The 23,459-nt window shown below is 41.2% G+C and overlaps 1 long non-coding RNA gene and 1 other non-coding gene across 2 annotated transcripts in view; both read right to left on the bottom strand.

Moving 5' to 3' along the window:
- LOC113629046 (uncharacterized) overlaps positions 1 to 23,459 on the bottom strand; it is a 301,835-nt gene that overhangs the window by 251,790 nt on the left and 26,586 nt on the right. The gene's annotated exons all lie outside the window — the stretch shown is intronic.
- Positions 10,067 to 10,174, bottom strand: LOC113605451 (U6 spliceosomal RNA). Its single transcript, XR_003427223.1, has one exon. It is a non-coding gene; the product is annotated as a U6 spliceosomal RNA (small nuclear RNA).

Genomic DNA, 23,459 nt, shown 5'->3' with positions numbered 1-23,459 from the left:
CTGTCCATGTCTGGACACATTTTTAGTTGCCACACTGGAGGAGTGATGTTACCGGTGTCTAGTGGATAGAGACCAGGGATGCTACTCCATGTCCCGTAATGCACAGAACAGTGTCCACAATGAAGAATTAGTAATAATGGGTTGAGAAGTCTTGCTTAAATGAAAAATGCCCTAAGTTCAGATATAGTAAGTATCATAAAGGTATTTCTGGAATCACAGGGATGAAGGTTAACAACTTTGTACCTAATAATCAAAATGGGGGGAGGAGGGGCACCATCTAGCAGATTTAAATTACCCGATAATTTGGTATTTTACAAAATATTTACTAGTCCTTTTCATAATAGCTATTGCTTACTGTCGAATGAGATTATTTCTTCTGAATATCCCATGTATTTGAACTCTGTAGAAGGTGACATCACAAAGAAAAATCAGGGAAAGAGTTGTGAAGAGCTCGCTTTGTCACTGTTCACATTTCTCTCTACCCAGGAAGATGAGAGAAAGTGTGAACTCAATGCTTTGCTGGAGTAAAATGAAACCCACACCCTCAATATCAAATATGGTGACAAGACATCACTCCCTTCAAATTCAGAGAGAAAATTACTCTCAACAAGAAATGTGGAAGCTCAGGGTTGTATAAATTTAAAATTTTTTTTAACTTATTCTGAAAAACAGTATCCTTAACAAAGGAGAATCAACACTACACAAGAATTTTAAAAACACTCAGGTTGAAGTATAACAAAAGCAAGAAGATATATTTAGACACAAATGCTAGAACTGTTTTCCTTTGAAAATCCCTCTCCAGAAATTTCTCCAATTAGGCAAATAAAAGAGTTTTATACACCTTCTCAGATTTGTTTATTAGTGTGGATTATTGTTCCTTTTGTGTTTGCAAACAGTTTAAATGGGGCTTCATCAGTCAAGGAATTATTCAGGATAAAAATTAGCAAGTTATTTTTTGGGGTGAAAATTTTTACTCACTTTTAAAAATCCTATTATCACTCTACCCAGAGATAAGTTCTAAAGTAAATGGGAAAAGGGAGAGAGAAAAGACTCATGGAGACTTTGCCTTTATTGTCTTTGAGCTGAATCCTTGATATTCATTATTAATATGTTATGTTCATAATAGTTATTATAACTGAAATTCATTTGCCTGATTATTCCCTTTTTGACCCCAAGGTCACAGAGCATCCTATTTATAATTCTGGTTCATGAGGAAATTGAAGAAGGGGAAGAACACGAAATAGCCTCAATGCTTTGTTGATTAACCAGCTGAGTTGGGCCTCCGAACCCCTGACCTCACTCTCTAGATTTGGTACAGCAGAGAGAGGGCTGAACATGCAGGAGAAGTCTGGGCAGAACACTGGCCAAGTATGTGGTACTGGCTCTCATGTAGCTTAGATACCAGATACCAAGAGAAAAAAATAGATATGAGGACTAATGAAAGCCTAATAAAATCCATTTCAAACTACTGCAGAGTAGGGTCAAGAGTCCTGCGGAGAGTCCAAAAAGGGACATGTGTGACAGCGGAAATCAACATCTCTCCCGACAGGTCCCATTGCTTTACTTTGATTGGCACCCAGCTCCAGAACCCATCACACTGGTTTATGGCAATCAGTCCACAGGGCTGCTTCTCCCAGCCTCCGGAGACATCTTAGCTGCTCCCTTTCTCCCCTCTGGCCCCAAAGATGTCAAAGCAGAAACAGGCAAAATATATGAGGAGGAGAGGGAGTTGAGGGGCGGGGGGAGAAGGGAAGAGGGAGGAAAGGGGAGGGAGTGATTATGGAAGCACTCATGAAACCATGCATGGGAGAAAAACAAGCTCATACTTCTAGACCGATCCTATTTTACTTGTAAATAAACAGAAACACTGTATAATTGCAGCTAATTTTTTTGAGTGTTTACTATGTGCCAAGTTCTTTCTAAACACTTTGCATATATTGACCCACTTAATCTCCACATCAGCCCTCTGCCGTTTGTACCTCCATCATCCCACTTTACAGATAGGGAAACTGGCTACACAGCTAGTAAATGACAGATTTGGAAAAGGAATCCAGGTCATCCGACTTCCGAGCCCATGCATGCTCTTCTCTGTCTTATGTAGCCGCTCACCCTCCCAATACCTATACTGGACAGCCATTGCTACAGCCTGTATTTTATAGAGAGGAACTGAGAAACAGAAAGACTGTGCAATAATCCCACAAACCATGATGCAATGAGAATCCAAGTGTCTAATGCCCCCATTATGTTTTTCTGCCCTTCTGGTCACATTTAACAAAGTAATTTGATGAAAACATGTTTGGAACCAAGTCCAGTTAACAAGTACGTTAACATTATAAACAAGTAGAAAACAAAACACAAATGGAGATAATATACCCTTTATGTCAGTTAGGTTGTTCTCTATTTCATGTGTATGAATGTCTGAAATTGCAACTATAAGTCCCTAGTATATTGACATGAAGTATGCTTGAAAACTTCTGATGAGTAAATCAATCTATCAATCAACTAACGTTTGTTGAATGTCTACTATTAGGTGCAGCAGGAGATGAAAGATAATAAGAGAAATAGATTAACCCTAACTTGCATTTAATGGCAAATAGGAGAAACTAAATACTTTAAAGATCAAGAATGAGAGCATTCTCCCCTTCTTCCTTACCAAGAGAACTCGATTCTATTTGGGATGGCAAAGTAGCCAGTTAAAAATCCTCCCCTCGGGCTTCCCTGGTGGCGCAGTGGTTGAGAGTCTGCCTGCCGATGCAGGGAACGCATGTTCATGCCCCCGTCCAGGAGGATCCCACATGCCGCGGAGCGGCTGGGCCCGTGAGCCATGGCCGCTGAGCCTGCGCGTCCGGGGCCTGTGCTCCGCAACGGGAGAGGCCACAACCGTGAGAGGCCCGCGTACCGCAAAAAAAAATCCTCCCCTCTTCCAGATTTCCTTATGGTTAGAGGTGGCCATGGAAATCAGTGCTGGTTGATTGCAAATGAGAGCAAAACTCACAGGGTGGACCGTCCACAGTACAATCTCCGCAGGTCTCATCCTGCCCCTTTATCTTGCCTGGAGCATGAACACAATGCTCATGGTGGAGGCAAGGTGACCATGGAACATAGAAAGGAACCCAGGTCCTCAGTGACTTCCTCAGGCACCAGCACCTGCTCTGGGCTGCCCCACCCAGATTCCTCATCACATGCATCCTTGTCTAAGCCAAAGAAGCCAGGGCTTTCTTCCATGCAGCTGAACATAAGCCTGAATGATGGTAACTGCTTATTGGGTCTGTACATCCTCTCCCCTCACTGGTTTTGAGGAGCACATGTTTTCTAATTTCTGTCTATATGGCCACAGGCAGAGATATGAGAGGGAAAAAACTAAAAGAAATACAATAAAACATTACTAAGTGCATGTGATGTAACTTTTACAGGTTTGATTATTTGGGGAAATTATTTGGAAGGAAAACGGTAGATTTGTTATAACATTTTTTTCCTGCAATGTCCCCCATCTGTTTAATTTTTACACCTCTTCTTGATGAAATCACTGTTTGTGTTGTTTTCTTCTTCAAGTTTCTTTACTTTGAGGCCTTTGAACGATCTCCCACTAGACTCTTCCAGTTGCGGAGCACAGGCTCTGGACGCACAGGCTCAGCAGCCATGGCTCACAGGCCCAGCTGCTCCACGGCATGTGGGATCTTCCCGGACTGGGGCACGAACCCGTGTCCCCTGCATCGGCAGGTGGGCTCTCAACCAACCACTGCGCCAGCAGGGAAGCCCTTCCAGTCAATTTTAATAACTATTTCTTGCTCCAGCACTAAACTACCATGATATCTAGGATATTCAAGATGATGATAGATTTGAAACATTATACAATTTATTCTTAGAGTTGAAAACTTTAACACTTCTAAATCATAGCTGTTCCACTAAAAGATTTTCACATAACTTCTAAATTCACTGAAATGACTGCTCAAAAATTATTGTTAAAGGAAAGGAATCAACACGTTCTTTCAGACGCTTAAATAGTATCCTAGGCATCACTTTGTTAGCCTTAGACTCATATAGCAGAAACAAAAATATTTAAACCAAGCCCAATATTTTTTAACATTTTATGTTTTTTTTAACTTCACACAGGCTTAAAAAGTTAGGTTAAAAAAGTTTTTTTTAAAAAACCTTACAAAAAGTTGATATGTCAATACGTATTCTGCTAAATCCACAGTCATTTATTCATACAGCTCCAGTAAAAAGACCACCTCAATTTGTTTAATGGCCTCATTATTGAGAGAAAAGTCGGTTTGCGATTAGTAGCTATCAGGATGACTGCTTTATTTACCTCAAATATCAATACTCTTCACCTTTTAGTGTGTGAACCTAACTTTTAACTTGGTCATAGGAAAAAAATATTCCAAAATAAACTTACTAAATGAAGAATCCAACTCAGAAAAATTTGTCTGGCATTTATTCAAGTTCTACAAACTCATAAATAACTAAGAGATGAAGTTTGGGGCTGATGGAATCACTGCGTAACATGGTAACTTTATTTTCTAGGACAGTCTCTGGGTTTCAGGTGCCTCAATCAGGTACATCTATTAAATGCAAATGACTGCACCAGCCAGGTGGCTCTGATACTTCCTTTCCTCTCCACTGCCGTTATTTGGGACTTCTCCTTCTGTCTCTCCTCTCCCCTCCACCTTCTCAACTATAACCCTTGTGATATTGCAGGATAAATCTGTAGGGCAATAGAGGAGGAGGGAAAGGAAAATGTCAGGGAGGAAGAAAGGTCAAACTGCATCACCCATTTCTTCTGTCCCTTCTGTACCTTATAACTTCTTACCTTGTCTGCTGGGGGCAGGGGTATTTGGGGAACCCTCCTATCACAGCACAAAAGATCCTTCATAATCTGGCTCTTGCCTTCTCTAATGTAATGTAATGGCCTCAATAGACTCATTCCCAGGAGGAACCCTACCCAGCTCAGTTTGAGCATCAGTCTGGTGTGCATGAGGTTCCTCCCTAAGCACTCAGGATGTTCATTCTTCCTGTGTACTCTTTCCCCATCTAACATCTTCCTCTCCACACAGTGAGCAACTTGGGAGCAGAAAATGTCCTTCACCTGTATTTTCAGGGCCTAGCAGCCTTGCTCAGTGACTGGTTCAAAACCACCAGCAGTGCTCAAAAAAATATTTGTTGTATCATGTGTGAGTGGCCCCAGAACTTTTCCAGTTGCCTCATCCCAGAGCCCCTGCTTTGGCCTTCCCCCAACTCTTCCCACCAGAAGTTACTCCTCCTTGGTAAGCAAGGAAGTTAAAATTAACTGAGCTTATCAACTATGCTCCAATATAAAATAAAAATTTTTAAGTATTAACTGAGCTGCTCTCCTGAAATGGAAACGAAGCTACTTAGGTCTTTTTGCTAGCCTGAAATCCAGAGTTATCAACTATATGTACCTTTGTCTCCACAAGGGAAAAAAAAAAAGAAGAAGTGGCAGCATGTCACAGGAGAGGCCCAGACTTTCATTAAATGGGTGGGACTTTTTCAAAGAAAAAGGTGAAGATATAATTATAGATAATGACAGCCAACATTTAGTCAGCCTTTATCCTGTCTAGATACTATTGTGAATACACTACATCTGCTGTAACCTTTCACCCTTGAATCAGCTCCATGAGGTCTTGATGTTCTCCCTGAGTTAGAATACGGAACACTTTCTCTAATCCATTAATATCCATTCAACAGAGCATTACCAGGCCTTTAAAAAAGTAAGTATATGTATGTGGAATCTAAAAAAAACCAAACTCATAGAAACAGAGAACAGGCAGGGACTGGGGAGTTGGCAAAATGGGTGAAGCAAGTCAAAGGGTACCAACTTCCAGTTATAAGATAAATAAGTCCTGGAGATGTAGTGTACAACTTGGTGACTATATGTGTGTGTGTGTGTGTGCGTGTGTGTGTGTGTATATATATATATATATATATATATATATATATATATGCACACGCATACTGTATTGTGTATTTGAAAGTTGTCAAGAGAGTAGGTCTTCAAAGTTCTCATCACAAAAAAATTGTAACTATGTGTGGTGATAGATGTTAACTAGACTTATTATGGTAATCATTTCTCAATATACACATATATCAAATTATTATGTTGTACACCTTAAACTTATACAAAGTTGTGTATCAATTGTATCTCAATAAAACTGGAAAAATAGAGCTGCTTCCAAAAGAAAAAAAAAAAGTCTGAGGACTAGGTAGGATCATAAAGAAATGTGTATATAATAAGTGAGAACAGTAAGATGAAAAGCATATACAGTAAGTCCCCTACATACGAACCTTCAAGTTACGAACTTTCAAAGATGCAAATGTGCTTTGCACAGCCAATCACGTAAGTTAGTTCACGTGTCTGGCGTACATTGTCATGTGCGTGCATCCTCTACAAGTGGTTGTGCTCTTGTGTACTTTACTGTACAGTACCGTATAGAGTACAGTAGTACAGTATCTTTATTTCAAGTCCAGGGTGTCCGGAATCAAGTGTAAAAGCAGTGGTGATGTAGCTGGTACTACTGTACTTTTCAAGGTACTGTACTGTAAGATTTAAAATGTTTTCTTGATTTTTTGTGTGTTTTTTTATGTATTGTTTGTGTGAAAAGTATTATAAACCTATAACAGTATAGTACTATATAGCCTATTGTGTTAGTTGGGTACCTAGGCTAACTTTGTTGGACTTACAAACAAACTGGACTCACGAATTTGCTCTCGGAACGGAACTCGTTTGTATGTAGGGCACTTACTGTACCCCTATAACCTATAGCCATACAAACATATCAAGGTAATAAGGACTGAAAGGAATGTCCAAAAATGAGAGCACTTGAGTTGGAATGATGAGTAGTGTCTTTTTATCTGTTATTACTGTTGTTTAAGACAAATTTAAATTGTAAATTTAAAACGTACTTTAATGAACTGGACCTATGTTTCAATGAATATCAGGACCAACTCATATTGGAGACTCAGAGAATTCTTAAAATTCTTAACTCTCCTTTTGCTCTTTACTTTTATCAGTGCCTTTTTCCCCAAGCCCCAAGCTGAATGCTAGTTCAGACACTGAGAAGAGTGGAGGAGGGGAAGAAGGAGAATTAACTCCTGCTGAGTTGGGTAAGAATGCTGGGGGAGGGGCGGGCGGAGCAGGAGTGGGGAGCAGTAGGTATCTGAGCCTCAGCTTCCACCTCTCCACCAGTTCCCACCCTATTTAATAAGACATTGACGTCGCCTCCATCTTTTTTTAAATGGTACATAAACATATCTTCAAATCCTTCTTCTCCACCAAGTCAGCACCCTAAACCCTGCCTATAAGGAAATTCTGGAGTCACTAGTAGCAGAGTGTCCACTGTCAAGGACCCAGGAGACTCTGTGGGACTGTGGCCTTTTTCTACAGTGGAACAGAGAGGAGAGAAACAGGTCAGAAACAACCAGATTGTCAGTAAAAGAGAAAGTAAAAGAGGTCTTAGTAGAAAATCAGTGAGGTAACTCTAAAGCTGACCAAAGATCAAGAGTTATTCCAACTCAGAGATTTGGGCTGACAGGTTTCCCCCGCCCCCACATCCCTTGGCCCCAAATTCCCAGACAACCTACCCACAGAACCACATATCCCATACTGTGCTGCCAGATATTTATCCTACCCCGGCCAAGCTTGACTAGCTCAGAAATGTGAGAATCCCCTCTCTCAAAACCTGGCTGGAAAGGGAAGTAGAAGGTGAGTCAGGCCGAGGACGTCCAGGAGAGGATCTGCTCCTGGCTAAGTCAGAACAAACTTTCCCAGGAAACACTTTCTCAACCCTGCTGATCCCTTTCTATTGGTCAGGAAGGCTGTGAAGTTAATAGGTTTCTGTGGGCCGGGCAGATGACCTAGTCTAGGCAACTTAATTAACTGTATCCATGGGAAAACCCATGGAAAACACCAAAGAATCAATTACAAATGAGCCTTTGGAACCAAGCTGCTCCTACGGGGACCCTGACCTCACGGTCAGTGTGACGGAAGGAGTTGAGGGTGTCATTTGCCCATAGGCTTTTTGCAGTGAGTTTTCATTTTTTATTGTCATGGCCTTGTTTCCTTGCCATATTTGCTTTCCCACCTAAATAAATGCTTAAACAAAACATTTTAAATTCAGATTTTTAAAATAGATAAATAAAACATTACAGGTATATCTGAAGCCTCCCCAACCAAAATCCTCCCTGATTTCATTGCCTGTCCTCATTATTCAGGGGCGACCACTGTCCTGAATTTGCGTGATGGTATATTTTCACTATGTAAGTATGTGCCCATCAGCAATATGTACTTTTGTTTGGCACATTTTCAGACTTTACATAAATGTTACTCCGGACTTGCATGTCTTTTACTCAGTGTTTGCGCAACATCATTTTTGAGATTTACTCATATTAACATGACTCTAGTGAATTCACTTCTAATTGCAGCATTCTATTATGTGAATATATCACATTACTACTATTGTACTCTTCTGTTACCATTACTGTTCATTTTAGTATTTAATTGTAGTATTCTGTTATATAGAGATATCATCATTTGTTTCTTAATTCTCCTGAGGAGTGGAATAGCTGGGTGGTAGAGTATGAGCGACTTTAACTTTAAAGAGAAGTTTGGTAATGCCTAATACAACAGTCAAGCCGATTTATAGCTGTGCTACACAGGGTGAGAGCTTCTGATGTTTCACATCCTCAGAAACACTTGATATTGGCAGACTCTTTAATTTTTGCCCATTTGATGGAGGTGATATATAATCTCATTTTATGGCATTATCTTTATTCACAGATTGAAAACAAAATCTTTTTCAAAATGATCTTTTAGGTTAGTGGTTCTCATAGTGTGGTCTGGGGACCCCTGGAAAATCCCTGAAACTCCAGGCAGACTTTGAGGTCACAACTATTTCATAACAGCACCAAATGTTATTTGCCTTTTTAACGCTCATTCTCTCACAGCAGTATAGTGGAGTTATCCAGAGGCTACCGGAATGTGGTGCTGCACCGGTCTACAGAATCATCCAGCTGTCTTCTATTAAGCCCAACATTAAGGAGATTTACACAAATGTAAAGCAATGCCACTCTTCTAATTATTTTTGTCTTGGAAAAACTTATTATTTCCCATTTAAAAAAATATGTTAACAGACAATGGGTTTATTATTGGTCTTACATAATTAATAAATATTTTTAAACATTGCAGTTTTAGTTTCTAATGTGGTAAGTATCACTAGATATAACAAACATATAAACAAAAGCTCTCTGAAGTCCTCAATAACATTTACGAGCCTAAGGGGCCCTCCAGATACCAAAAGGTTTGAAACTCCCTGTTTTAGGCCACAGCCTTTTATTGTCACTTCCCACTTAAAGCAATGACAGCTGACTTTTGGAGGGTGCTTCCTGTGATGCGCCATCACGCTGAGTGCCTGAGGGTCACTTTCCCTTTAACCTTCAAGATACTATTGTACAGCAGATGCTGTGATTGGCCCCACTTGAGGAGAGTAAGCTGAGACTTGGGACAGTTGAGGGTCATGCCTGAGGTCAGGAAATGGGACTGAAGTCCAGCCTTGAAGCCTCCAGAGGCCTCCCTGCACTTTACCATCACAGCTACTGTCCTCCCTCCTTACCCCTCCAGCTTTCTTCTGAGTCATCCTCTGAGTCAGCCTTCTTGAAACTGTCTACTCATCTTTGAATCATCCTCTCCTTTTTCCTTGAAATGATCTGAATCCCCTTCCCAAGGCAGCAGAGGGGCGAGAGGCTCTGGGGCTGGCTTCCTGGAGCTGGAGCTGCAGTAAGCGTGGCCAAGCCCCAGGCTTCCAGGCAGCAGAGCCAGCGGTCAAGGCAGTTACGCAGGATGGAGACCAGGAAACAGACCCCCCAAAAGGGCTGCTATAAGAGGGAAAACATTTGCTAGATAGGTTCTGGAAGGAAAAGTTGCAGAGGCCCCAGAATAAAAAGGCAGATCTTTTTTCCTCTGGGTTTCTTTGCCTCAGGCCTGCAGGTGGGGAGAAAATGTTAAAATCAGACATCTGCCTATTAACCATACCCATCTCTCTCTCTTTTTTTTAATATGGAAGGCTTCATGAATTTACATGTCATCCTTGAGCAGAGGCCATGCTAATCTACTCTGTATGGTTCCAATTTTCAGTATATGTGCTGCCGAAGCGAGCACACATATCCATCTTAATCTCATTCCCACTCACTGATTCTCTTCATTCAGCAAATACAGTGGTGTGATAAGTGGGTTGTGACGGGATAATAATACCAGCTGATGTTTATTGGTGTGAAATTATGCAGGTGCCTAGAAATGGGGCTGAAAAGAAATGAGAGCCAGCTCATGAAGAGTTTGGATTTTACCTGGAAGGTTTAATCAAGGGAGCAACATGCTCCAATTTGCTTTTACAAAGATCCTTCTGCTGCAGAGTGGAGAATGGATTGCTGGGGAGCAGGGCAGGAGGCAGAAAACAATGAGGACTGGAATTAGCATAGGACTAGTAGGGATGGATGAAATCAGTGACGGAGAGGCAGGAAGCAAACATGTGAATGGTTTCTCACATGCCTAGAATTACTCCCGTAGCCTCCTAACTGGATTTCTCACCACCAAGATTTTTTTCCCCCCTTCCTGTCTCAGCCACTTTACAATGACCAGTTTCCTCATCTGAAAAATGAGGTACTGAAAATGGTGTTTACACTCCAGGGGTGCTGTGAGTCAATGTATATAGAAGAACTTGTATCATTACTTGTGTATGGTAATCCTTCAATAAAAAAAGTAATTACTATTATGGCATTTCTCTACTCAGAAACCTTCCATAGTGGAGAGGGGCAAGGTAGGGATATGGGATTAAGAGATACAAACTACTATGGATAAAATAGACAGCAACAAAAATATATTGTACAGCACAGGGAATGATAGCCATTATTTTATAACTTCTAATGAAGTATAATCTATAAAAATATTGAATCACTATGCTATGCACCTGAAACTAAAATAATATTGTAAATCAACTATAATTTTAAAAAAAGAAACCTTCCATAGAAAACCTTTTATTTCCATTTGCTAGAATGGCAAGGCCTGCCTCTCCAGATTCTTCATAATCCAGGCCCACTATACCGCTCAGCCTCATCTAATGCTATTCCTCCAAATATGTTCCCCAAATATACCAGATACAGCACATCTGTGCCTTGGTCATGCAGTTTCCCTCATTTCAAATGCCTCTCTTTTTCCCATCTATCCTCCCAATCTATCTGTCCCTTAAATGCTCATCACCACTTCCAGAAAAATGATTCCAAATGCAGTGACCAGTGACCATATCCTGAGAAATCATTTTCCCCCAAGCAGGACAGCATGTCATTCCAACCAGGAGGCTATCATTCCAAATAACTCACAAAGCCACTCACACTCCTACCTGTCACTGCTATCTAAATGCCAAGCACTCACAGAAGGCCCAGAGCATAAACTTGTCTTTCCCATGCTTCGTGGAGCACTATGGATGCCCCCAGAAGCCCATAAATAAAAGATAACTTTGGTACAAGTTGAGTTTTCATCAGGACTAACAGCTATGAAATATTTAAAGGCTCTTTTGGGCTATTAACCCAAACCAATGTTGTGTGTTCGAAAGAGATAGGACCAAAAATATATGAACTAACTGACCAAAATATATCCTAGGGGAAGCAAAGTCTCACCCAAAGCAGGACTTCATAAAGCGCATGTGTCCTTCCGAATGTCTTTTGTTTTCATGCCTTATTGAGGTGTGATTAGAAAGAAGAGACTGCACAACATTGATAAATCTCATGCCCTTTTAACCACAAAGCTTTATAAAGATCAGCATTTGTGTTAGGCTACTTAAAATTCTCTTATATTTTCAAACATGACAGTGTAATGATAAAATCAAGTTTGCCTACAGGGAGGTTTTCCACACCTATAAGTTACTAGAAATTCTCCTTAGTTGGGAAAAATGTGTTCTAGAAACTAGAAGAATTTATTTTTCAATGAAAAATGATAACTGCATTTTTTAAACCAGGAAATTGTGGGCACTTATTTGCTTTTGGCTAGAAATAAAAGATTTTTTCTAAATTGGGCCCCTCATTAACTATAATCTCTCTACAGATAGCACTCAGCTCAGTAGAGTGTGTGGAGAGACAGAGGAGAACTTCTCTCCATGTTCTCAGAGACATTCAGAGAGATTAAGAGCAGGAGAGTGGGCTTCCCTGGTGGTGCAGCGGTTGAGAGTCTGCCTGCCGATGCAGGGGACACGGGTTCGTGCCCCAGTCCGGGAAGATCCCACATGCCGCAGAGCGGCTGCGCCCGTGAGCCATGGCCACTAAGCCTGCGCGTCTGGAGCCTGTGCTCCGCAACGGGAGAGGCCACAACAGTGAGAGGCCCGTGTACCGCAAAAAAAAAAAAAGAGTGGGAGAGTGCATCAAAGTGGTACCAAGTACCAGACCTCAGGAAACATTTACTTTTTATTGATTCCCTTATTCAATCAACATTTACTGAGCCCCTGATTTTTACTGGGCTGCATAGCTTTGCCCCAGCAGCAGTTTACAAAATATTTTGAGACATAAGATGCAAATGTTCAGCCCCTGCACTGACCCAGTAGGCAGCTACATCTATGGAGTGTAGGAAGCCAGCTACTGGGGAGTGAGAAGGAGGTAGTAGTGGTTGGGGGACCCTGTGTACTACATCCATGCTTCCCCTGCTCCACCATGATGGCCCAGTCTATATGGTTTGGTTTCTGACTAAGTTTCCTAGATTCTTAACTTCTCAATATTTTCTCCTTGAGAATATTCCTTCTGGAGCTGAAATATTTCCATGAATTCTAGCCTGCTTAGATGAGCTCTAACTGTCAATGCCAAGAACTGGCTCTTATTTCCTGAGTTGCTGGCCAGTGCCCAGTTGTGAGTGGACTTGTCATCTAAACTTGCCTGACCATGAAGAATCACCTTGGGCCCTTGTCAAAATGATAGATTCCTAGTCCCTTACCCCAGTCTATTTGAATCAGAAACTCTGGGGGAAGGGAAGGCTTTCTAGATGAGGAAACTGAGGTTCAGAGAGGTGAAATTATAGACTCAAATCCACACATGTGAGTGCAGAGCCAGGAACAAACCCAGTTATGTTCAGTCCAACCTTTTTTGGTGTTATGATTAGACATATGAGAGGGTATAGGGTCATAGTTGCTTCAGCCCCACCCCCTTTCTTCAATTACAGCCTCCTTATTCCATTTCCTGGAGTCATACACTTTCTCAGTTTCTTCAAGAATGTAATCCTGTGTCACAAACGCCAATACCCATGAGAGACGGAAGGGTACAGTGAATGACTGAAGCAGGGCGTGGCAGTGCAGATATGGCATCCGTGGAAGGCAGGGATCCTACAGGAAACTAAGGTCCTTTCATGGCCAAGCTACTACCTACTGGTACTACTCAGCTCCTACCAGCTGTTTGCCAGTGAGAATGTAGGCCCAGCTTCACTGAAAGATCTAGATTTTTTAGGTAAAATCTCAAAATGTCACCCCCATGATCATATTTACACTATATAACACTACATCTTAGAGACTTGAGAGAGAAAATCTGTGGCTGGCCTTGAAGAAGCAGGTGCTATGATATGAACTGCCTGTGGAGAGGGCCACGTGGCAGGAAGCTGCAGGCAGCTTCTGGGAGCAGAGGGCTTCAGTCCTCCAACCATAAGGAACTGAATCCTGCCAACAACCATGGGAGCTTGGAAGAAGATCCCAAGTTCCAGAAAGGAATGCAGCCCAGCCAGCACTTTGATTGCAGCTTTGTAACCTTGACCAGAGGACAAAGCTGAGCCATCCTTGGGCTCCTGACCTACAGAAACAGTGAGATAATAAATGTGTGCTGTTTTAAGCTATTACAGTTGTGGTCATTTCTTATACAGCAATAGAAAACCAATACACCTTCCTAGGCCTCCCCTTCTCAGAGAGCCCTTCAAACTCCAGAGGTTCCCTCTCTCCATCTATCATCTACATTTCCATCCCTAACTGCCCTGATCTCAGCTAGCTGTCAAGAGAGAAAGTAATCTGGCAAACTGATTTACCATTTATTATTTACCTACCCCTTTGCATTTTGTAAGAGAGGGCTTGGAGAGGTATGGCTAAATCAAATGTATGATTGATTCAAAATGACAGAATTTCAGAAGATGATGCAGAAAAGCAGAAGTAGTTTGGTGCCTGGAGATTGTCCCAGCAGGCCTCAAGCCATACCATAGTGCTTACCTAGAAGAACACAATCAGCCCAGCCAAAAACACTCTAAACAATGGGACCGGGAGCCAGAAACTGCATTGCCGCTTACTAGAAAGATTAACTGGAGAAAGCTTTAGTTTTCTTCTCTGTCACTTAGGGCTGAGGCCTACCCTGCCTGCCTCAAAAGACTATTGTGAGGATCATGCCAGTTGGCATATGTGTGTGAGATGATAGAAAATACATTAGTCTCTGCCCCCAGCCCTCTGTTCAGGCACAGAGCTCCTGAACCCCTTGTAATTTCTTGGGTGACAGGAGTTTGTTCTAATGAGGTGACATTAGATTTGTTCTAATGAGGTAACTCATTGGGTGGGCTCCTGGATGAGGGCTAGTCACTGGAAAGACCAAGCCATGATTAGAAGCTTGGAATTTTCATCCCACCCCCCATTCTCTTGAGAAGAAAGAAGGGCTGGAAATGGAGTTAATAATTGATCATGCCTACGTGATGAAACCTCCACAAAAATCCCAGTAAGTATGGAGTTCAGAGAGCTTCCAGGTTGGTGACATACCCCAACTCCACGGGGTCAGAAGTTCCTGTGCTTGGGAAACTCTCAGACCTCGATCTATGTATCTTTTCATCTGGTTGTCCATCTGTATCCTTTGTCATACCTCTTACTTGTAAGTGATTCCCTGAGTTCTGTGAGCAGCTCTAGCAAATCAGTGGAACCCAAAGGAGGGGTTGTGGGAACCTCTGACTTACAGCCAAACCTGACAGAAGCTGTGGGTGAGCTGGGGACCTACTACTTGTGATTGGCATCTGAAGTGGGGGTGTGGGGTACAGTCTTGTGGGACTGAGCTCTTAACCTGTGGGATCTGATACTGTCTCCAGTTAGCTAGTATCAGAATTGAGTTACATTGTAGAACACCCACTGGTATCAGAGAAATCCTTGGTGGGGAGAAAAAACACACACATCTGGTGACCAGAGTGTCAGAAGTGTTGTGAATGTGATAGCCTTATGAGAGTAAAGGAAAAACATAGGGAAGGAAAGACTGGGTTTTTCTACTTAATGTGAAAGCACTCTGTAAGTAAAAAATATATTCACAAAAATAGGTTGAAGTGATGAAGCAATCACAGATAATTTAAGCCAAAAATATTCCGGCGCACACACTGTGATTTCAGGCCTGCAGCTTCAGTACTGATCTTGCCCATGTGTGTTGTCAGGCTTCCATTTCCTTGCCACCTCTTGGTTTCAGCCAGAGGCTGACGCTCACTTCTCCCAGCTCGCATGCTGCTGACAAGGGCCGGGTAGGGACTGAGATGATGGTCCTCTCACATCCCAGCATATGATTAACATGGGAGGAAGGGGCTTCCCTGGTGGCACAGTGGTTGAGAGTCTGCCTGCCGATGCAGGGGACACGGGTTTGTGCCCCGGTCCGGGAAGATCCCACATGCTGCGGAGCGGCTGGGCCCGTGAGCCATGGCCGCTGAGCCTGCGCGTCCGGATCCTGTGCTCCGCAACAGGGGAGGCCACAACAGTGAGAGGCCCGCAAACCGCAAAAAAAAAAAAACATGGGAGAAAGAGGCCTCCGGGAAAGTCACACAGATGTCTGGGGAGTCCCCCGCCGCCCGAGCAAAAATATCCCCATCAAACTCCCCAGGCTCCAAAAACAAAATCACCCCTAGTGAGACTGAGACTGCTGAGTCCTTCAAACCCATGCAGTCAAGCCCCTGAGAGTTCTAGAACTTTGCCTCATCCAGCAGGGCTCCACTGTGTCCAAATCCACATTTCAAATGGCAGGAGCAAGCAACCACTTTCTTCTGATGTCTATATGCCTTAGAGTGAAACCTACACCAGGCAGAGTTTTATTAGATTTAAATGGACTAGAAAAAGAGTGAGGAGAAAAGGAAGAAGATGATTTATCCTCCTTATAGTCAAACAAACATAGAAAAACACATGAGAAGAAATAACAGCTTCCCATTTTAAAGCCAGGGGTTGAAGTCAAGGATCACATGACTGATTGGAGGAGTGAAAAAACTCTCATTCTGGAACTAAACTAAATTATTAAATTATAGAAATTAATAAAAATAATAATAATAGGGCTTCCCTGGTGGCACAGTGGTTGAGAGTCCGCCGCCGATGCAGGGGGCACGGGTTCGTGCCCTGGTCCGGGAAGATCCCACATGCTGCGGAGCAGCTGGGACCGTGGGCCATGGCCGCTGAGCCTGTGCATCCGGAGCCTGTGCTCTGCGGCGGGAGAGGCCACAACGGTGAGAGACCCACGTACCGCAAAAAAAAAAAAATAATAATAATAATAATAATAATAAAATAGCCATAACAATACCAAACATTTACTACATTTACCCTGTGCCTGGCACTGTGCTAAATGTGTTCCAGGTATTCTCACTCAGTCATCACAATGACCCTTAAGGAAAGGTACTATTCCTGTTCCAACTTAACAGATGAAGAAACCAAGGTTTGGTGAAGTTAAGTAAGTTATACAAGGCCATGCAACTAGCAAGTGATAGAGCTAGTTCTTGAAGCCAGCTTTATCAGTCTCCAAAGCCTGTGCTATTAATCATTATGCCATCTTGCCGCCCGAGAATGGATATGCACAACTGTGTCCCCACTCCCCAGAAGGGCCGAGAATGCTGACCACAAATCTGCACCCCCTACAAGCTCATGGTACTCCCTCCTCCCACACTTGCTCTTCCGAGAACCTCACCAAACATGCCTGAAGACGGGATTCTCTCCCCAAACCTCAAAATGACCCTCCCCTCTTCAGAAAAAGAGATAATACGCCCCACACAAGAGCTGTTAATCTTAACATTAACATCAACATCACTGGTACTTTTTCTTCTCTAGAAATAAAATATTAATTTTATTAATATTTTAAATTTGTAAACAATAGAGAATGTGAAGCTAATATGTTTACAGTAGCATTGAAGAAAAAAGCATGGGTTAAAAATTATCGAATGTTTGCAACCTGAAATTAATATTCAGTGCATTGGGAGAATGTAAAGCTTAGACAGAAATGAGAGTGAAAGCAATAATTAGAGCAATGGTAGCCTCTGTGTGGCAGAGGAGATAATCATTTAGATGGGCACATGGAAGCCAAGAAAGGTCAGTGCTAGCTTCAATGCTGCATTCTCAGAGCTGCTCTTCCACAATACGGATCTAGTCTTTCGTGCTATAGAGAGTGGCATGGAAGACAGTTTGGAGGTATATGTAATTATAAAGAAGGAGGGGAGGAAGGAAAATCAGAAGGGTGGAATAAGGGGAGGAGGAAGAAAGAAGAAAAAAAAAGAAAACAAAAACGTGGACTCTGAGTTAAATCCAACATGGGCAAATAAAATTAGTATAACAACAACAAAGATTTTCAAGTTTCCAGATATAAAACCTCATGAAATCTAGATATTAAAAAATACAAAATAGGGAGTTCCCTGGTTGCCTAGTGGTTAGGATTCCAGGCTTTCACTGCCATGGCCAGGCTTCAGTCCCTGGTTGGGGATCTGAGATCCTGCAAACCGTGCAGTGCTGACAAAACAAAACAAAACAAAACAAAACAAAAAATATTGGTTATTTTTATATATTGGAATTCTTGGTATCAGAACTTGGCCTGAGTTCAGGAAATAGCATTGTTTAAGGCCACAGGAAGGAGTGGAAGAGCATGGTAACAGAGAATATTATTTTGTATGATATTTGTCCTATATAGGTAAACTAAACCAATTTTTGGTTTTCATAATAATTGCTGTTATTCACTGAGTGCCTTGTGTACACAGCTCTGTGCTAAACAGTTTGTAATACTCTATTTGATTTCATCTTCCCAGCAAGCCTACCAGATAACTATAATTACCTTCATTTGTACATGAGAAAACTGAAAATGAGAGAGGGTAAGTTGCTCAAAGATACACTGGAAGCAAGAGGCAGAGCTGCTCATCAGCACAAGCTCCATGTGACTAGACTACTCTCAAACCTGTTCCATCATAAGCATCATCAACATCACCAAAAGCAACACTTATTGAGCAATTTACATAGAGTACCATTTTTAATCCCCACCTCAACTACTGTTATTCCCATTTTACAGGAGGAGAAACTGAGGCTCAAATAGGTTAAATAGTATCCGAGGCCACCTAGCTAGTAAGGTGGTGAAATTGGGATAGGAACTCAGACAAGCTGACTGTATATTAAACCAGTGTGTGCTTCAATGTTCTGTGCATTTCAGAAATATGACTAACAATTTAAAACATTCCTGTACAAATAATACAGAACTAGTGTTACAATAAATGTTAATAAGTGGCTTGCTCTACTGCACTCTGAATGTGAGAAGTAGCAACAAAATCAAGTCAAATTCAGTTACAGGTAATTTAATGCAGAGACCTGTTGGCTGTGTATTATTTTCATTTTTCTTATTTTGATGGAAATATGCCATAATAAATTAATTGTAATAAATCACATTAATAGTTTATTGGAGTTAGAAATAAAAGAGTTGATGCTTAATCTACTATCTTTCTAAAGCAACAGTGAATTAGCAAATTAAGAAAAATATTCTAAACAGAAAACACTAAAGGAGGTGCCTGGAAGCCATTTTTTTCTACAGGATTTGAGGCATACTAGACCTGGTCTATTAGGTCTTGGAAACTAATTGGGACTTTAGGTATATTTGCCTGGCAATAAACAGGAAAAATGAACTTTGAAGAGTTCAGCTAATCTGTCCTTTTCCACTCTCTTCCTACACTTTAACTTTCACAGTAAATTGGTTAAGTTATAGGTATCTAACAACTGAGAGGTACTCTACAAAAACACATTTTATGAAACATGAATTAGACAGGATAAGATAGACTATGTTACATTAAAACATGAGCCAGTGACTTAACTCAAGAAAGTTTAATTTCTTGCTCACACAGGGTGCTATGTCAATTAGGCAACTCCCCAGAGCATCTGTCCTTCAACTGGGGACTCAGTAATCTAGGCTGCTTCCAATGAATGGTTTTGCTATGTCAGGACATGGCCTTCAAGATCACAGCAGCAGAGAAAGAGGGAGAGAGGGAAGCTGAAGGATCATACACAAGCTCTTAAATGCTTTGGTTGAGAAATGGTACATGTCGCTCCACTTACAGTTCAGTAGCCATTCTGCTTACAGGCTCATGACCAAGAGGGCCTGAAAAGTAGCAAGTACATGCATAGTTGGTAGGTAATAAATGTCTCTGATATACAGCATTATATACATGTTTTCTTAATACTTCTACTACCACTACTATTAATACTAATACTGCAACTAATAATAATACCATATGTTTGTCACAGCTAAAGTTTGTGTTATTCATATTTTTCAAGGAACAAACTTTTAGTTTTATTAATCAGTTCCACTAAGGTTATTTTGCTTCATTAATTTTGTTTTTATCGTTAACCTGATGTGAATATTTCTACTCTTTAGGATTTCTTTTTTTATCTTCTTGAGCTAGGTATTTTATTTTCAATCTTTTTTATTTTCTAACAAAAGCTTAAGGCTATAAATTGCCCTCTGGCTACTTTTTATAATTTTGGTACATACTACTTTCTTTTTTCTTTTTTTTTGGCTGCATTGGGTCTTCATTGCTGTGCATGGGCTTTCTCTACTTGTGGCAAGCAGGGGCTACTCTTTGTCTCTTCGTTGCAGTGCACGGGCTTCTCATTGTGGTGGCTCCTCTTGTAGCAGAGCACAGGCTCTAGGCATGTGGGCTTCAGTAGTTACAATACACGGGCTCGGTAGTTGCAGCACACGGGCCCTAGAGAGTGCAGGCTTCAGTAATTGTGGCACGTGGGCTCAGTAGTTGCAGTGCATGGGCTCTCAGGCACACAGGCTTCAGTAGTTGCGGCACAGTAGTTGCAGCACTCAGGCTCCAGCAGTTGTGGCAAACGGGCTCAGGAGCTGTGGGGCATGGGCTTAGTTGCTCCGCGGCACGTGGGATCTTCCTGGAACAGGGATCAAACGCATGTCCCCTGCATTAGCAGGCAGATTCCTAACCAACGTGTCACCAGGGAAGTCCCAATACATACTACTTTCATTGTGGTTTCATTCTGAATATTTTGCAATTTTACTCTGAATCTCTTTTCATCCAGAAAATTAACTATTTAGGAATGTGCTTTGTTAATTTCCAAATGTATAGATTTTGAGTAGCTCTCTTTTATTGTTGTTATTTCTACTTGTATTATATTGTAATCAACTATGGTACCACCTGTATGATATCAAATGTTTAACTTGTTGAAATTTCTTTGGCCTGTTTTTTTACTATATTTATCTCATTCTCTAAAACAAGGTAAAGAATTACCTAGGGAGTTTTTACAAAATAACCTATAGCCAAATGTTTCTCCAGACTACTGAGTCAGGATCTCCAGGGGCAGGTCCAGGCATTGTATTTTTACCTGCCCATTCATACCCACCACAGCAATATGTCTCACTCACACCACTGGTTGAAAACCTCTACTCCAACTATCCTACAGATTTGGAGTTTGAGGAATTGGTAGATTGGGGAAAGACTGCAGGAGGTGCAGATTAGGTGGTAGTAGAGATGAAGAATTCTGCTTGGTCATATTAAGTAACTGTATCTTTTTCATCTTTGTATCTCACTTATCTTTATATGCGCAATGCCTGACACAGAGAAGGCACTAATAAATGTAGCTGATTAGATGAATAGGAGTTACCTATGCAACTATGAGCATCATATAATAATAGGTAAAGATCTGTATAACAGAAATAAAACCCTATTTCATGTCCTGAAATATCAATGGCTTGTGAGAAGGTGTGACTTTTATACTACTTTTGCATCTTCTCCCTATGTACAGTGTTGAGCATACAATAAACAATTCATAAATACATCTTAAATGTAATTTATGAGCATGTGTATTAGTTTCATATTGCCACTGGAGCAAATTACCACAGACTTACTGACCTAAAACAACACAAATTTATTATCTTAAGAGTTCTAGAAGTCAGAAGTTCAAAATGGGTCTCACTGGGCTAACCAAGGTTTTGGAAGGGCTGCATTCCTTTCTGGAGGCTCTAGGAGAGAATCCATTTTCTTGCCTTTTCCAGCTTCTAGAGGCTGCCACCTTCCTTAGCTTGTGACTCCCTTCCATTCTCAAAGCCACCAACAGCAGGTCTCTCTCACAATGCCATTTCTCTTTTTCTAAATTTTTGGCCTCTGCCTTGCCCATTTAAGGATTCTTGTGATTACTTTTGGCCTACCAGATAATCCAGGATAATCTCCTTAGTTTAAAGTCAGCTGATTAGCAACTTTAATTCCACCTACAACCTTAATTCCCCTTGCCATGTAACATAACATATTCACAGGTTCTGTGAATTCAGACATGGACTTCTTTTGGTGCGGGGGCTGGGGGGGGCATTATTCTCTCTAACAAAGCATATAAGACCCAAAAAACAGAAAAAGGAAGAATAGAGGAAGAAATGACAAGGAATAAACAAAATGGAGTGGTAACATTAAGAACAGTAATAAGATTACAAATATATAAGAATTCGTGCATTAAACTATAAGAATCTGGAACAAAGCAAAAAAACAATCTCTATTCAATACTATTAGTTAATTCCAAGCATGCACACACACACACACACACACACACAGAGTAATGGCTTGTTTGGCTGATGCCACAGCTAGGATATTACTGTTTACTAATTACACAAACTAAACAAGAAATAAATGACATGTTTGCTAGTTATTTAACTTTTGTAGAAAAAGTTCCCAAATGCCTTTTTTCCTGGTAAAGGATTCTTTTCTTGCCCCCTTCATTCCAGCTCACCTCTAACATTTCTGGAGAAGTTCTAGGAGGATGGATAAAACTCTTTTAATATTTGCCTACCCAGCTTAATCCGTCACAGTGCCAGGATGGATGGTGACCGTGCAAGTGCACTCGAGACAAGAGCACCGCTGGCCTGAATTAGAGGCAAAGGCTGGTGCACATCGCCCCCTTGTGCAGAGAGGTGGAGAAATCATTTCCTCTGGTTGCCCAATTGGTTTGCTGCAAGAAATTTCTTGGCTAAAACTCCATGGAAAATGGTTGTTTGGAGAGTAAAATTCCCCCAGAGGTTTTATTTTAGTTTTTTTAACATCTTTATTGGAGTATAATTGCTTTACAATGGTGTGTTAGTTTCTGCTGTATAACAAAGTGAATCAGTTATACATATACATATATCCCCATATCTCTTCCCTCTTGCGTCTCCCTCCCTCCCACCCTCCCTATCCCACCCCTCTAGGTAGTCACAAAGCACCGAGCTGATCTCCCTGTGCTATGTGGCTGCTTCGCACTAGCTATCTATTTTACATTTGGTAATGTATATATATCCATGCCACTCTCTCACTTTGTCACAGCTTACCCTCCCCGCTCCCCATGTCCTCAAGTCCATTCTCTACGTCTGCATCTTTATTCCTGTCCTGCCTCTAGGTACTTCATGACCATTTTGTTTGTTTTTTAGATTCCACATATATGCGTTAGCATACGGTATTAATTTTTCCCTTTCTGACTTACTTCACTCTGTATGACAGACTCTATGTCCATCCACCTCACTACAAATAACTCAATTTAGTTTCTTTTTATGGCTGAGTAATATTCCATTGTATATATGTGCCACATCTTCTTTATCCATTCATCTGTCGATGGACACTTAAGTTGCTTCCATGTCCTGGCTATTGTAAACAGTGCTGCAATGAACATTGTGGTACATGACTCTTTTTGAATTATGGCTTTCTCAGGGTTTATGCCCAGTAGTGGGATAGCTGGGTCATATGGTAGTTCTATTTTTAGTTTTTTGAGGAAACTCCATACTGTTCTCCATAGTGGCTGTATCAATTTACATTCCCACCAACAGTGCAAGAGGGTTCCCTCTTCTCCATACCCTCTCCCCAGAGGTTTTAGAATCAACTTTTTTTCATCACTTTAAACCTTATTGGGAAATCTCTCTAAAATATATTACACATAAAGAATAATCATACTGAGTCAATACTGCATGAAAGAATATAACAGCATAAAATAAATTATTCATTCCCTTGCCTTGTAAAGAGCACTCTGAATGCAGTTTTAACAATTCTTTTTGGCTGTGAACCTCAGTCCATTTACTGTCCCACAGAGTAGATAGAACACAATATTCTTTTGCATGTTTATGACATTTTTTAAAGGTTTTTTTTCCTTATTGTTATTTGGTTTTTTTGCCTCCTCTGTTGCTTGTCAGTGGTCACTTTTTGATTTTGTCAGTGTGGCTTCCTTAGC

This window comes from Aethalodelphis obliquidens, unplaced genomic scaffold (genome assembly GCF_003676395.1).
Source record: "Aethalodelphis obliquidens isolate GAN/ISIS:26980383/991018 unplaced genomic scaffold, ASM367639v1 scaffold2, whole genome shotgun sequence".
NCBI classification, from domain to species: domain Eukaryota; kingdom Metazoa; phylum Chordata; class Mammalia; order Artiodactyla; family Delphinidae; genus Aethalodelphis; species Aethalodelphis obliquidens.
This window is presented reverse-complemented; position numbering and strand designations above follow the sequence as displayed.